General features: G+C 36.9%; 1 protein-coding gene and 1 pseudogene across 19 annotated transcripts in view; one reads left to right on the top strand and one right to left on the bottom strand.

The window, feature by feature from the left end:
• Robo2 (roundabout guidance receptor 2) overlaps positions 1–16,138 on the bottom strand; it is a 1,359,396-nt gene that overhangs the window by 1,013,171 nt on the left and 330,087 nt on the right. The gene's annotated exons all lie outside the window — the stretch shown is intronic.
• LOC123460541 lies at positions 1,047–1,163 on the top strand (annotated as a pseudogene).

Raw genomic sequence — 16,138 nt, 5'->3', positions numbered from 1 at the left:
GTTTTAAATGTTCCATTCTTTATTCTGTAATCGCCATTGAGTTTTCTACTAGGAATTTATGCTATCGCTTCTTTCTCTGCCAAAATCATGACTTCCCATTGTGTTTTCAAGGATGCTGACACAGCCAATTACCCAGTATTCTATCTCTGATTTTCAAAAATTTGAAACACATTGTTTTACCAAAACCACAAAAAATGTTAACAAAAAAAGATACAACTGAAACATAAAGACTGAAATTTAGTTGTATATATATACACACACACATAGGGAGAGAGAAAGAGAGAATATGCTGTTAGATTGCAATAATATTCTGCTGCATATATCGAATATTAAATCTAAGTGAAGTGACATGAAAATAACTTATACATACACACACACACACAAAATCAAAAGGCATGGGCCATGGTGTCCAGAGTGGGATTCAAATCGCAATATTCCCCTTATCACAGCGAGTTCAAGCCAGTGGTTCAGCAGCCTTAGGAAGCTTATGCATAGGTAAAGTGAGATTGTTAGTACTATAGTCCTCACTAACCATCTTGTCACAGAAAGTTAACAATTCTCATAAAGTCTTTAGCAAGATGCCTAGCATGTAATAACCCCCAGATAATGATACCTAATATCATTGTAATTATCCACCTCATTTGTGAGCACAGCTACTACCTCTGATAGAAGTGATTGAAATTGTTCAGAGCAAGATAAAATCATGGCTGCCTCGTAATTCTGAATTAGCCTTTGGCCTCCTAATGAGAGCACCATCTTTTACTAACAACCAGTTTGTTGGAAATGAGGTGCTTTGAAGACTCATCTATGTCAGTATTTTTTTCAGGGCCCTAGTAAATTTCCTTGCCATTGAACTTTATGAAATCCTGTAAGGAGGAACATTCACACTTGATTAAGAAAAAAAAAAGGTAGAAGGAGAATTCCCCAGGAAAGGCCACAAGCAGTGAAGAGAGAGGGGGACTTAGTAGAATTCAAACCATAGCTTAAGAGAATGTGGAATAAAACCAAAGAAGGAAAAAAGTGGGGAATTAAGAATAAGGACCTGCGCGCTGCCTTTGAGCCCCCGCCGCGGGGGTCTAGCTGCGGCGCCAAAGTACGCACTCGCGCATAACTGGGGCCGCTTGGCCCGCCGCGGGCGGCCTCTTTAACCGCGAACCGCATCGCAAAAAAAAAAAAAAAAGAATAAGGACCTGGGCTGAAGAGACGGCTTAGCACTTAAAGCACTTGCCTGTGAAGCCAAAGGACTTAGGTCTGATTCCCCAGTACCCACGTAACACCAGATGCACTAGGTGGTGTATGCATCTGGAGATGGTTTGCAGGGGCTAGCGGCTCTGGATGCCCATTCTTTCCAGTACACCTCTGCCTCTCTCTTTCTCTCTGTTTCAAATAATATGTTTTTAAAAATTAAAGAAATAATAAGGGCCCAAAAGTTTCTCAATGGGTCAAATAAGAGTAGCTAAAGGCCATATAAAATGAAAGATAAAGCATTCTTCAAGTGAATACAATAAAATTTAAAATGGAGGGTACAAAAGAAATTGAAGCATTCTGAAAAGAAAGTGACATGGCGTAGTGTGGTGGTTTGATTCAGGTGTCCCCCATAAACTTAGGTTTTCTGAATGCTAGGTTCCCAGCTGATGGAGATTTGGGAACTAATGCCTCCTGGAGGGAGTGTATTGTTGGGGTCAGGTTTATGGATGTTATAGCCAGTTTCCCCATGCCAGTGTTTGGCGCACTCTCCTGTTCCTGTTCTCCACCTGATGTTGGCCAGGGAGTGATGCCCACCCTCTGCTCATGCCATTGTTTGTCCCTGCCATGATAGAGTTTCCCCTCGAACCCGTAAGCCAAAATAAACCTCCTTTTCCCAGAACCTGCTCTTGGCTGGGTGATTTCTACCAGCAATGAGAACCTCCTGACTGCAACACATAATTTTTGAAGTATAACTAAATTTTGATTTTAAATTTTAAATGTTTTCACTATGTCCTTTCTTTCAAAAGTTGTCTAGGGACCTGGGAGATAGATCATTGGGTAAAGATAGTTGCTTGCACAGCCTACCAGCTGGGGTTCAACTTCCCAGTACTCATATAAAGCCAGATGCACAAAGTGGCACATGGGTTTGGAACTTTTTTACAGTGGAAAAAGGGCCTGGCGGCTTGCCCATAATCAGTCAGTCTATTCCCCCCCCCCATCGTAGATAAATAAAAATATAAAAAATAAAATATTGTGTCATTCAAATAAGATAGATCACTAGGGATGGATGAATACTTACAATACATGTTAATTACTAGTTATTTCCTCATTTAAAACACACGGAAACTAATATCTTAAAATTCACACAATTAATTTAACACATATACTTTAACTTTTAAAATGCATTCTGGAAGGCACAGTAAAAGAACATGGGGGCTGAGCATACAACTCAGTGGCTAGAGAACTCTCCCCATGAGCATGGTCACCTGAGATAGCAGCCTCAGATGCAATGCAAAAGGAGATGCTATGGAGGGCTTCTGTAATCCCAGAACACCAATGGAGAGAAGAGAGGTAGAGTCAAGAAATTTTCCTAGGAGCTCATGGGCCAGCTAGCCTGGCAAATGCAGCAGTGAACATTAGAGATGATGAAGCCTGCTTCACATAGGTAGAAGGCAAGGACAGATGCCGGAAGGTTGTCCTCGGACCTCCACCTACGAGCCATGGCACATGTGTGCCTGTATGTATTCATACCCATGAACACACATATATGTACATTATGCATACACTCATACACACCGAAATGTGAAAACAACTAAATAAAAAAAAAATGTGACTGGTCCTGGTGTTGGGAGCTGTACATTAGCCTGGCCTGGCTAACTTGAGCACATTTCATTGCCTGGGCCAGTGGGCCAAGCATCCAACAAGGTCTTTCTTATGGTCAACAGTATCACTGGGAAAATAGAACTCTTCCTCAGGAGCTTGGGCCATAGTCTGGAGCTTCCAGCTAGCATTTTCATCATCCTACAAATATAATCTTGCTAATGTTGGCAGAGAGGCTAAGCTGGGAGAGCAAGTGGTGTAGATGCAAGAGGTTTTGAGTGCCTGGGAATGTATCCATGGAACGATTAAACTCTGCCTTGACCAATATGTGAACTTTCAACCTCTTGCCCTCCCAAGACATCTGAGCCATTTGAGGTGAATTTTTGATTCTTGCAAGGAAAGTAAGGCTTGTAACTAATTGATTTGAAGTTTCTATGCAGACACTCCCAAATTAATTTTATCTAGCAAAAGCCTTTGACAACTATATTTATGATCTAGTAGATTTGTATGTTTTTACTGTGTAAGCTCATATTACAGTGTAAAAGGGTCACTTATTCTCTACATTTTCATGAATTTCAAAACAATCTGTATTCTAAAAACAAAATTACTAAAATTGATCATGTGATGCTGTTTCTTAGGTTACCTCTGAGCATCTTCAAAGCTAGAAAAATGCTTGTAATATTAGTCGTTTTTGTGTCCTGGAACTCTGCTTACACAGTGTGAAGCCACCATTCTACGCCCCAAGCCTTATGTGCTTCTGATGAAAATAGAAATTTTATGAGCAAAATGTGATGGCTTAGAAATAACAGCTACCTGTTATGCCTTCACAGTGAAAGACTGTCACATACGTCAGTGTGCTAATTATTGGGAATGGAGCTTAGAAACATTGCTCTGGGAATAGAAACACACTCTCTAAGGTGAGAGAAAAAGAGACAGGGGGAGTAAGGGGGAAAGAGAAGGTGGGAGAGAATCAGAGAGGGAGAGGAGGAGGAAAGAATTAAGGGAGGGAGGGAAGAAGGTAATCCTTTATTAGCACTCATTATTAATAAATGCTCATTTTGTAGAAGTATGCACAGATGTGAGAACAGTTGAGAAATATACACAGCAAACAATTCAGTGAGTCATTCTAAGGAGACAAAATAGAATGGGGGCTGGGCATAGCTACACCATCCACTTCTTTTTTAAAATATTTATTTTATTTATTTATTTGACAGAGAAACAGGGAAAGAGAGGGAGGGACAGGGGGAGAGAGAGAGAGAGGGAGAGAGAGAGAATGGGCATTCCAGGGCCTCTAGCCACCATGAACAAACTCCAGATGCATTCACCCCTCATGCACATCTGGCTATTGTGGGTCCTAGGGAATCGAACCTGGGTCCTTTGGCTTTGCAGGCAAATGCCTGAACTGCTAAGCCATCCCTCCAGCCCTACACCATCCACTTCTAAGGTGATGTGGTTTTAAACAGTGTGAGGAACAAATAGATGATATTATATTAGCATTTCTTATAATGCTCCTATAACTGCATCTTCCATGGCTGGCTTTGATGAAACCCAGAGACCTACATAAAGTCATAAGTAAATAAAAACACATATACATACACACACACACACACATACACACACACACACACACACACACACACACACACGTATACACACATATATAGAGAGATTAGCAATTCTGAAATTATTGGTGGAAAAACATTATTCCACATTTCACAGCCAACAGAAAATTTCTTTTAAATGTAAATTTTACCTTCCTCTTTTTTCCTTAAATTTCTTTCCAATGGCAATAGCTCTAACTCACCCTTTGCTAATATGCCTCACATTCTTAGCTGGTAAGTTTTCCTCCTTTCTTCTTGCATGCATCATTCTTAAAATGCTACTGACTTGTATATACCACTAACAAACCACCAGTACAACCATGAATTGGACAATAATGCATATAACTCTATCACCATGGCCTCAAGCCCATGCTAAAAATGCTACCAACTCTTGTGTATTGGTTCAAAGAATTATTGTAGTAATTTGAAGGTACAATGTTCGCCATAGGTTAATGTGTCTGAAAACTTGTTCCCCAGCTGTTTGGAATGGTTGTGGAGCCTTTAAGAAGTAGAGCCTTGTTGGAGGAAGTGGAGGAAGTTGGAGGATGTGGCTGGGGACAGGAATTAAGGCATTACAGGCCATCCTTTTAAATTTTTTCTCCCCGCCCCATGTGATGATGTAATGTCGGCTTCCTGCTCATGCCAGGTTTTCCCCTTCATCATGAACTGTACACTCTGGAACTGTAAGCCAAATTTAACACCTTTCTTTCCATAAGAGGCTTCTGGTAGGGTATTTTGTCTAATTAATGATAAAAATATGGTGGTTTTAATTTTTGTATTTTATAAGTTGAAATATATTATCATCACAGTCATTATTGATAAAAATAATAATGTTGTTCTTATTCCTGTTGCCTTTTAGCTTATTGTCACCTTTAATAGTTTGTGGGATGGGGAATATAACTCTTCCAATGACATTTCTGTTCTGTTTGCTGTCTGCCAGGCTTTGCCAATGCAGGAGGCACACAAAAAGGGTTTGGTTTCTTTAAATTCTTGATGCTTCTGTATTTTGATAGTGGCAAGTCTTGTCATAGCAGCAACTGAATGTTGTCTGTATGCCTCTCCACAACACTGTTAAAGGGATCCTAACTTGGACCTCCCCAAAACATTACCATAGCCTTTTGGGATGTTGTACCAGCCCATGAGACATCTACTCTGACCTCAGAGACTAGAATAGGACAGTTAACATCCTATTCTCTGAATTCTGCAGCCCTGAATTGCCAGCCATTTTCAAGCTTGGAGACACCAGGCTTAGATAAACCACTTTCTCTCCTCTGAGGTCCAAGTATAGGCTTTTCTCCTGTTCTAGCAACCATAGTGGTGGTAGAGACCTGGTAAATTTCTGGCTGTCAAGGAGTTGAGAATCATCATTCATGTTTATTTACTTGCCTCATCAACACCTTTATGTCTAGTTGACCATTTTTTATATTGAAGTTTCCCTTCCCTAATAATGCCTGTGATTATTATATACTATTTACCTGTGATTATTATATACTATTTGGTCCTTGATTTATACATCCATCCAAATGGTGAATTTTTCAGTTTCAGATTGACCCCTTGTAAAGAATGACATCATCAAAGCTACTGAACTCAGATGTGTCTATGTGTGTCTCACAGATCACATTCAGTATTTACTCAGCATGCACTCAGGATATGTGCAAAATACTTCATTTGCACACTCATATTTTATCTTTGCACTCTTACCAAAAGATAGGTAACACTTATCATTCACATATTATGAATGAGAAGAGATATGTTTATAGAAATGAAGTAGCTTGTTAGTTTCCTGAAGAAAACGGACCTGACTTGAATGGTGCTATGGATTTTAAGCTCCAGAGACTGTGCTTTTACTATAAGGATATTAACCTAAGCCTTCCAATCTATTACTTTCCTGAAAAACTATCTGAAAGTTTTTACAGGCAAGTACTATATATCCTTGTCTATATATTCCCAACCCATCAGCATTGGCCACCTTTCCTTCTCAATATTTTATGGATAAGTGATGCTATTAAGTTAATCGATTTTTCACTTTCTTATGAACAATTCAGGTTTCTCAAGACTACAAGGAGAATTTCATATCCATGGAAACTTCTGGCCATACTTTAACTTGGTATACAATTACCTCTGCATGATAATCTCACTGTCCTCATTAAAATGTTGAAAAAAATCTACTCACCTTACAAATCCTGTATAAAGCTGTGAAGCAAGCCTTTTATCCATCTGTGACCCATGCCTGCCTTAGCCTTACTCATTCCACTACCAACATTAAGGAGACCACAAATCAAACTATGATAATCACAGCTTGTTACCACATACTTTTTCTTTTCTTTTGTATAATATATATACAGTATTAGGTATATCAGGCACCATTTGTGAACAAATCAAAGAGGAACTAAAGACTAATACTGTAGTGATTACTGAATAATGTTTAGACCTTATTCAGTTTGTGTGAATATTTAAGTTCTCATTCTTATTTTTTTCCTTATCTATAAAACCAAATTTTATATTTTATCCATTAATTTCTTCTTAAACAATTGTTTTTTATTAGAGAGAAAGAGAAAGAAAGAGAGAAAGACACACAGAGACAGAGAATGTAAGGGCATGCCTAGGCTTCTTGCTGTCTCACATGAACTCCAGATCCATGTGCCACTTTATGTGTCTGGCTTTATGTTGGTACTGGGGAAATTAAACATGGGCTGGCAGGCTTTGCAAGCAAGTGCATTTGACTGTTGAGCTACAGACTCAGCCCATTACCATTAATTTTATCAATAGATATAGTGAATGTTTCAAACGATATCATTCTTAAGTATGTATTTCTATGTTTTTGTTGTTTGTTTGTTTTTTTTTTTTTTTTTTTGAGGCAGGGTCTCACTCTAGCTCAGGCTGACATGGAATTCACTATGGAGTCTCAGGGTGGCCTCAAATTCACGGCAACCCTCCTACCTCTGCCTCCCAAGTGCTGGGATTAAAGGCGTGCACCACCACACATGGCTGTATTTCTATTCTTCTATTGCTACTTTTCTGAAGTTAATCCTGAACTCCTCAGATAATTACATTCTCTCTCCCTACCCCCCCATCTCCATTGGAAATCTCATTTCTTCACCTATAGCCCCTCCATCCAATTTTATGCTGAGCAGGGAAACACTTAAAGTCATGGGTCATGTCTCAATCATATTTAATTCCGTATGCTTTGTAGATTTCCTTCCAGTTCTCTGAAGAATGTTCTTTTCAGAAAGAATTACAAGTTCAACTGGACCCAAGAAACTCAAGTTCATTTATTTTTAGGCTGTCAGAAGATAATAGCCTTATTTTTGTTCTCACTCATCTATATTTAAAAAGCCTAGGATATTAAGGGAAAACGAAATAGAACCTAAGAGTTTTGAGAAATCCTCTCATAATAAATAAAAAGAAAAAAGAAGAAGAACATTTTAGTTTTTTGGATAGTAGTAGAGATAGTTCAAAAGCATAGAACTAGAGATATAAATAATCAACTCATTGCAAAAGTTCTGAATCAGAAAGATGTGTGGTTTTCTCCTTTTTGCCCTACCTACTCACAGAGAAACAGAGGAGTGGAAACAGATGCTGAAGTCAAACATATTTGAATCTGGAACTCTGTGTTCATGCTACTGTGCCCTTGAAATATTACCTAGCCCCTTAATCTGAAGTTTCCACATAAATGAACCAAAAAAAAAAATACTGACTGCCAATTTCTTACTGTTTTAAGAATGCTGGAATAAAGTAATTCATGTTAAAAGTCTACCATAATGCCCAACATATAGTAAGCATACAATAAACACAAGTTTTTACTATTAGCTGCTAATATCACCCAATCCACATCATACTGTCCTGTCCACTTGTGCATCTGACTACTCAGCTACAAAATCACAGTTCCAGAAAACTTCAGTCCTCGATTGTCACATGGAGAGAAGCACGAGTCTATTACATGTGTGGGAAAGGAGGCAGATTATGTAGCTACCAAAATTATTAATTATGGTGAACATTACAATTACTCCTAGGGGAAGGTCAGCTCAAGTGGGAATATGGGTTAGCAATCAGGAAAAGGCAGAAATACATTTATGCAGCTGATGACACTCTCTGGGTGGCTATAGGTATAATATATGGAAAGCCTGGCCAGCTGAGAAAAACAAAACAAAACAAAACAAAACAAAAAGGATCCAGGAGAAGATAAGCTGTTAAGCAGATGCTGAAAGGAATTCAGGAGCTATCAGTAGGGGTGAGTCTAATAAGTATAAATCTAATTTTAGTATGTCTTAAAATATTTTCACCTGTAATGATTTTATGACTCAAATTGAATGGAATGTTTTCTATGCACCTTCCTTTCTCAGTGTGTCAACTTTTAGTCTGTGAATAAGCTAAAGGAACATGCTTATGGCGCCTGCAGCCTTGAGAAGCAAGGTTCATAAGTGTGGATGATGTCTGCCATTACTGACCTTAATGGAAAAGAACAGAGGAAATGTGTTGTTAGCCAAAGATAAGGTGAGTAGTGTCACATGTAGTTTTTAATATTTAATGAATCTATATGGGTGCAATCCATTATGTGACAATTTAATTATATGACAAAAATGTTTGATAAATAATATTGTGGTAAGACATCTAATTCATTATTTAACAAAGAAATCAATACTTTCATAAATCATAGTTCTCCACAGATGTACATTTTTTTTCCATCCAAGTGTGTAAAAACCCATATTCAGAATCCATAGGCAATTTATTTTCTAGTCAGGACAAGTTTGAATGGAAGTTTAATTGGGCCCAAGACAGAAATAAATTCTATTTACTTTTTCTTTAACCATTACATGGAAAAGCTTTCTTTACAAGTACTTTTCAGGAAGCCTAACTGAATCTGGAGAGCATTTTCCTATATTATGTTTTAAGAAAGTAGAAGTAGCTATAAATTATGTATCAAGTTATAACAAAACACACACTAATAACATAAAATATGGTTACACCTTCCTTTTTCCTGGTTTGACTTCAATATATATTCAGGTATTTGATGTTTTAGTAGTTTAAGATTTTCCCATAGTCTTAGACTTATTACTATCATTGAAAATTACACATTTATTAAACACATGCTCCCAGATCAAGACTAATTTAAAATAATTAATGAAAACCATTTCTTTCCAGTTTAGACATTTTAACCTTGGTAAAATTTAACTCCTAGTAGAATTTATAAATTCATTATGTGTATTTTCACATTATTTGTATTACTCTTTTTTGTAATTTAATAAAGAGGCATACTTCTTTGGATTGAATTGCTACAGACTAAAACTTAACATTCTAAGTACAAATATTTACAAAACAGAAGTAAACATTCATGTAATTCATTTTATTCACTTATTTCTGATCACTGATATGTCTGAATGAAGAGTTAAAATTCCTTGCATTATCCAAAAGAATTAAAAGATTTAAAAATATTTTTCCCTGATGTGACCTTTATAAATACAGAAATCTAAACTACTAATTGCCTATAATAAATTCAGAGTCATAGCACAGTCACCTAAACCTTGTTTGAATGCAATAAAATATATTATTAGAAATTTCTTCTTCTCATTTTAGCCACTTTATTACATTAGTAACTGTCTATCATTTTATATTTTATTATTAATGATTTTTTTAGTCATGAAGCATAAAAGCCCTATGGGTACATTTTCATCTTTGAATGCAAATATTCTCATTTGCTGTTTAGTAAGGTCCCACTTAATGGCTTCTGATTGGTCATTTGGCTACAGAAATAGAATTAAGTTTTCCTTTATTATCTAGTATTGGACACTGTAAGCAGGAATTTATTTTTACAAAGGTTATGTTTGATATAATGTAGTAATACCCTAGCATGTCAAAATGAAATTAAGAGCAAGTGCAAATATGTCAGAATTAGCTGAATCTCAGACCATATTAAATCATAGTTTTCAAGAACATGATGAGTGTTCATATCTGAATCATAGCTCTAACAACTTTATAATTTAGTGGTTTGAATGTAAACTGTCCCTCACAGACTCTTATGTTTGAATCCTTTATCCCCAGTTGGTGGTGCTGTTAGGGAAGTTGTTGAGTCTTTGCTGGAAAAAGTGTATCGCTGGAGGGAGTATCTACGGACCTGGCCCTTCTTTCCATATTCACTCATTCTCTTTTCTCTTCTCTCTCCCCTCTCTCTATTATTCTCTTTCTTCCCTGCTGATTTGATGATGTGACCAAGTTTCCTGCTCCTGTAATGTCCTCCCAACCATGGTGGAATCTAAGCTCTAGAACTGTAAAATGAATTAAACCCATTTCCTTCCATGAATTGCTTCTCGCCAGTTTTTTTTTTTTTCTTTTTTCCCCAATCACTGAGAAAACAACTGATCTAGTGATCTTGGATAAGTTTTTTCATCCCTCTTTTCTTCAGTTTCTTCCTCTGTAACATGATGATAGTCATACCTAGCCTGTTGTGTTGTCATAAGATATGTTTTGATCTTTTAAGTTGAAAATAATACTATACAAAATTTGTGAAACAAATAGAAAGTTCATATAACCCTATGATAGCTTTGAAAATCTTACATACTCACAAGTGAATTATAAAAATCAAGAAGTTAAAATTACTAGCTTACTATTACCCAAACTAATTCAACTATTTTTCCATGTTTTTTTTTTCTTTTTTTGATTCAAAATTGAATCTAGTAACATCTATTGCAGTTTATTCCTGGGTCTCCTCAGTAACCCATCAACTAGATTTCTCAGTCCTTCCTTTTCTTTCATGACCATGAAAGTTTTGAAAAATCCTGGTCCATTATTCCAAGAATGAGGTATTAATTTGTCATTTTCTAATGATTAATTTTATGCATTATTGGTACAAATTCCACAGGAATGGCATTCTGTCCTTCTCTATACATCCTGTCAGTTGTATATGACACAGCTATTCATATTATTACTGGCCCAAATTTTGGTTTCAAGGTGAAAATGTCTTTTAGTTGTCATCCTTTAAGTATTATTAAAACTTTTTTTATTTTTTTATTTTTTTGGTTTTGTCGAGGTAGGGTCTCACTGTGGTCCAGGCTGACCTGGAATTAACTTTGTCATCTCAGGGTGGCCTTGAACTCATGGCAATCCTCCTACCTCTGCCTCCCAAGTGCTGGGATTAAAGGTGTGCGCCACCACGCCCAGCTCAAAACTAATTTTATAATAGATTGATATCCTTGGGTATTGTGAATATAGACACTTATTCTGATTCTTCTTCACAATTTCTGATATTATTTATTTTATTATCAAACAAGGCACTAGTTATTATTGGGGTTTTGTCCAATGATGAGTGTCTACGTAATTCTTTCATATTAAGTCATTGTAATGTCATTATTAGGAAGAATTACCTATTCTATACTTATGCATTTATTGCATCATCAATTTATGTTAGCGTCATAGACATTTATTTTATTGGTTAGTACTCCATCGCAATATTATGTATTTTGCTGTTCTAATCCTAATTTTCTTTGGTTATACAGATCTCTTCTAGGTTGGCTGTCTTATGTTTCTTACATGCCCTGACTCCTTTTTGAGCACTCTTATTTTCTAGTTTTATAAGATGTCTTAGGCTTATACTTATCTCCCCTGATGTTAAAATTAGCTATTTCCCCCAGAAGACCTTGTTCCTTTAGCTAGAAAATGATACTTCAACACTAAGGCCCAGGGTTTGTTATGTTTACCCTATTGGTGTACAATAGCTTCCCAGCCCTTTTCATCAGCCTAATTAGATCATATACACATCTATTTATACATATTTCTGTATGTTTAAAATTTAAAAATCATGCTGAGAGCTGTGAGTCTAGCAGTATAATACTATATGGTTCACTTAAATATCTTTTCTATTGTTTTTGTTTTACTTTTAAGTCAGTGACTTGCTATGTGGCCTACACTGACTTGGGCCCTATGATCATAATGCCCCAGGATCCCAAGTGCATGGAATTCAAGGTGTATGTAACTCCCTTTGCTCTTTTTTGTAGATTTAAATTCTCTGACTTTCATTATATGTGATATTAAACACCTTTTTTGTTTTTTTAATCTAGGATCAGAGAGTATAGCATGGCCTCAAATTGCTAAACACAAGCACCTATAAGCTAGTTTAATCACAACCCCATAGAATGCAGATTTACTCTCCAGGGTACAGTATATCTGTGTAGTGCTTTTGAGCCTCTATCCTGCCAGTATCTGAATAATGTACTATTATCCAAGGTTAAGTAAGCTCCACCATACATGTGTAATACACTGTTATTATTCTTACTGCTCTTTCACAGAGGCACTTGTGCATCAGAGAAATGTTCTCTTGGTTCAGTTTAGGGGTGAGAGTTTCCTGGTGGACAGAATGCCACTTTTAAACTCAGTAATCCTAGACTGTGGACCAGCAGAGCAATGAGTACTGGAATGAGATGCATCATGTCTTCTCTACTATTTCTTCCCCTCTCTGTGCCCACGTCTGCATGATTTTCCTTGGCCTTCTTTTCCCTGAAATTGACAAAGTAGGACACGTATTGGAGGTCACAGTACAAATGAAGGTATAGATATTTTGTAAATAGCAGGTGTTAAATTTATTGATCATCATTCATGGTAATAATTTTTTAATTTTAAAAACACAAGATTCACTTAACTAGGATACCTTGATCTGATAAATCTAATGTGGGAAAAATGATCAGTGCTTGAGTCTTCCTGTAAATTCAAAAGGGTTATCTGGGTAATCAAAATCTGCATCTAAATTGAAGACATGTAAACAATGGAGCAACCTAATACAGACAGTGGAGGGTACTGTTCTCCAGGAACTACTGAGATGGGCATTAACTGTGAGAACTAACACTGACGATTACAACCTATTTTTGAGTCTAAAGAAGGAAACAAAAAATAATTTTGCTATTTCTTAAAGCTGAAATATACGTGGCCAGAAGTAGTCATAAATATCATTTTTTTAATACAGAGTGTCAATCAAGCCTAGTAAATAGCGACGACTGAGAATAATAAAAAGAAGAAATTTTCATCATTTTGAATCTCTTTAAAAATTATAATATAACTGGGTGTGGCCTTGAACGCCTATGACCCCAGTAGAGCAGTGACAAGATTTGCTGGGGATCAGTAGTCCACCAGTTTGAAGGAGGAGGCACCTGCAAGTCCATCTTCAGTCAGAGACTTCATCTCAAGGAAATAATGTAAAAGAACAACAGAGTACACCTGACATTCTACTTTGACCTCTGAAGGGACCAAACTGAAGCTATGACAGACTTCAGTAAGGTACCACCCTAACTTGGTTTCCAGGAAAGGCAGGCAGGACTTCTGGGAAAACTCATGAACAAAGGGCTGGCTATTAATCAACAGTGACCCTGACATGTGGTTGGGGAAGATAGCTGTGCAGGGGCCTGAGTCAGTTTGGGGGGTCCTGTGGGCTGAGTCAATTCCTGAAGACATGTCCAAACATGCTCAGGCATGTCCCTTTTGCACCTTTCACAATCCTTCCGCCCCAACCAATCAAAGACATACAACTCTAACTGCTGCTTGCCTAGCCAATCATGTTAGAAGATTACCTAACTGGCCTGGAATTCCCCTAGTTGTGCTTAAAAGGGGCTTGTGTGCTCCTCTCCAGGTCACCATTTTGTATGAATGGTTGACTCCTGCATGCTGGCTGATTCTGCAGAATAAACGCTCTTTGCTTTTATGTACTATTTGAGTCTGGGGTCTTTCTTCAGCAATTTTGGGACCCTTACAGCCTCCACTAACATAAGTGTGAGCATTTGCACACATGTGCATGCACTATACATAGACACATGCACTATATCAACATACATGAACTGATAATTAGAAATAAAATTGACACAAAACATACTCACAAATTTTTATTCAAAACGGAAGCCTTTTTATTATTGTTCCTACTCTCAGAGTCAAAGTTGATATTATAGAGCTAGAATTAACAGCAATTGGGAAAGAACCTATTCTTTTGAAATACTGACCAATTCTTTCTTTGGAAGTATTTTGCCCTTCACATATTTTAAATATTCATGTTCACAAATGGAAGGAGCAACAGGACCATCAGATAATCAAATTACCATCTTATCAAGGCTAATGATAGGACTGTCTCATTCATGAATTATCAGTGATTCATTTCACACAGTCACAAAACATCCAAATGCATTTATGTGGAGATTCTCCATAATTGGATAAAAATGTCAGAAGGTCATATAGGCAGGATACATTTGAGAAAAGTTGAAAATTTCACAGTGGATGGAATCTGTATTTCAATTTTTAGTCCTTCTAGATACTTTTTCAAAACAAAATGTACTTTTTAAACAAGTGATCTAGCAAATTTTATGTCACTTTTCTAAGAAGATAAAAATTAAGTCATTTTGTTCAATTATCTCTTTTGCAATTAAAATACTTATCTCCATAATATTATACAAATATTCAATAGAATGTCAAGAGGCAAATTTATTACAAATTTGTTGTAAATTTTACATAAATCTACTTGATTTCAAATTATATATTCTGTCAATTTTGGCAGGTTTGGCTGGCCTATAATTAACAGAAAGGCTTGGGCAGTTCCAGTCTGATCTGAAGCTAGAAGATAATACAAGAAGCTTTTTGAAAAACTTCCTGACATACAATATAGTTTATTTGGTAACAAAATATGTCCTACTATCCACCAGATTCCTTCTTAGTATTTGAAAATTTGCAGCTTTCTTTGAGCTATACAAGGTTGCATTTATATAGAAGAACACATTGTTTTCAAGTTCAAAAAAATGCATGCATGTTGGAAATTGATTTTCTAGAAATATAATTTTAAAGTAAACCAATCAGCCTCCCCTCTCATTCCCTCTTTATCATACAATACTTCATACTTCATATCTTTTATTTCATGTCCTTGGTATGGTATAAACCTTTTCACTCTAAGTAGTTTTTTTTTTTTTTTTTTTTTTTTGGTAGCGTGGGGGGGAGAGGGGATTAATTTCTGGGGTCTATAAAGAAAAACAGACAGAATCACAGGCTCATAAAGTCCTTGAAAAGTTTCTATCTGCACAAGATACAATTATAAATAATGCTATCTGCTCTTCTCTAAATCCAGACCAGTTTAATTCAAATTGTAATTGCCTAGTGTGCATCAGAATCCCCAGGGTTTATCTCTTGCTTCCTCCTGCTGGCTGCCTCTGAGGTTGCAGTGAGGCCAACTGTGTCTGTGAACATCGAGTGCAGACAGCTCCAGTCTGTTTCCAAAGCTGCTCTAGACAGCACTGCACAGTTATATGAAGATTCTCTTCATATCAAGATATTCACTAAATCCAACCCTTCCCTGGACATAACCAAAGCTCACTCTGCTGGAAGCCAAGCTGCCACACTCCCTCCAGGGATGGTTGCATCTCTGTGTCCTTTCTGCCTTGTTCCCTCCTCTTCCTTACAACCAGGCTTATCTTGATATCCCATTCTTTATGGAACTTCTAAGAACCATCTATTGTTAACTTACCTAAGCAGCAATCCAAATCTTTTACTTTTTTGTTTGTTTTGCTTTTGATCTTCCTATACTCTGTGGAATCACCAGTCGAGATATTCTCTGTTTTATTGGGAACTGTGATACTGCCTTCAAAGGGCCTTTAAGAATTTATCCTAACTTTTAGCAGAGATTAATCTGGAACTTTGCTCAACAAAGATCCCTGACTCAGACTGGCTTCTGCGCACTGTCCATATTGTTCTGCTGGGGTTCATGGGTCCTGTGTGTGTTTCCTGATCTGGGTTTT

This window comes from Jaculus jaculus, chromosome 4 (genome assembly GCF_020740685.1).
Source record: "Jaculus jaculus isolate mJacJac1 chromosome 4, mJacJac1.mat.Y.cur, whole genome shotgun sequence".
NCBI lineage: Eukaryota > Metazoa > Chordata > Mammalia > Rodentia > Dipodidae > Jaculus > Jaculus jaculus.
This window is presented reverse-complemented; position numbering and strand designations above follow the sequence as displayed.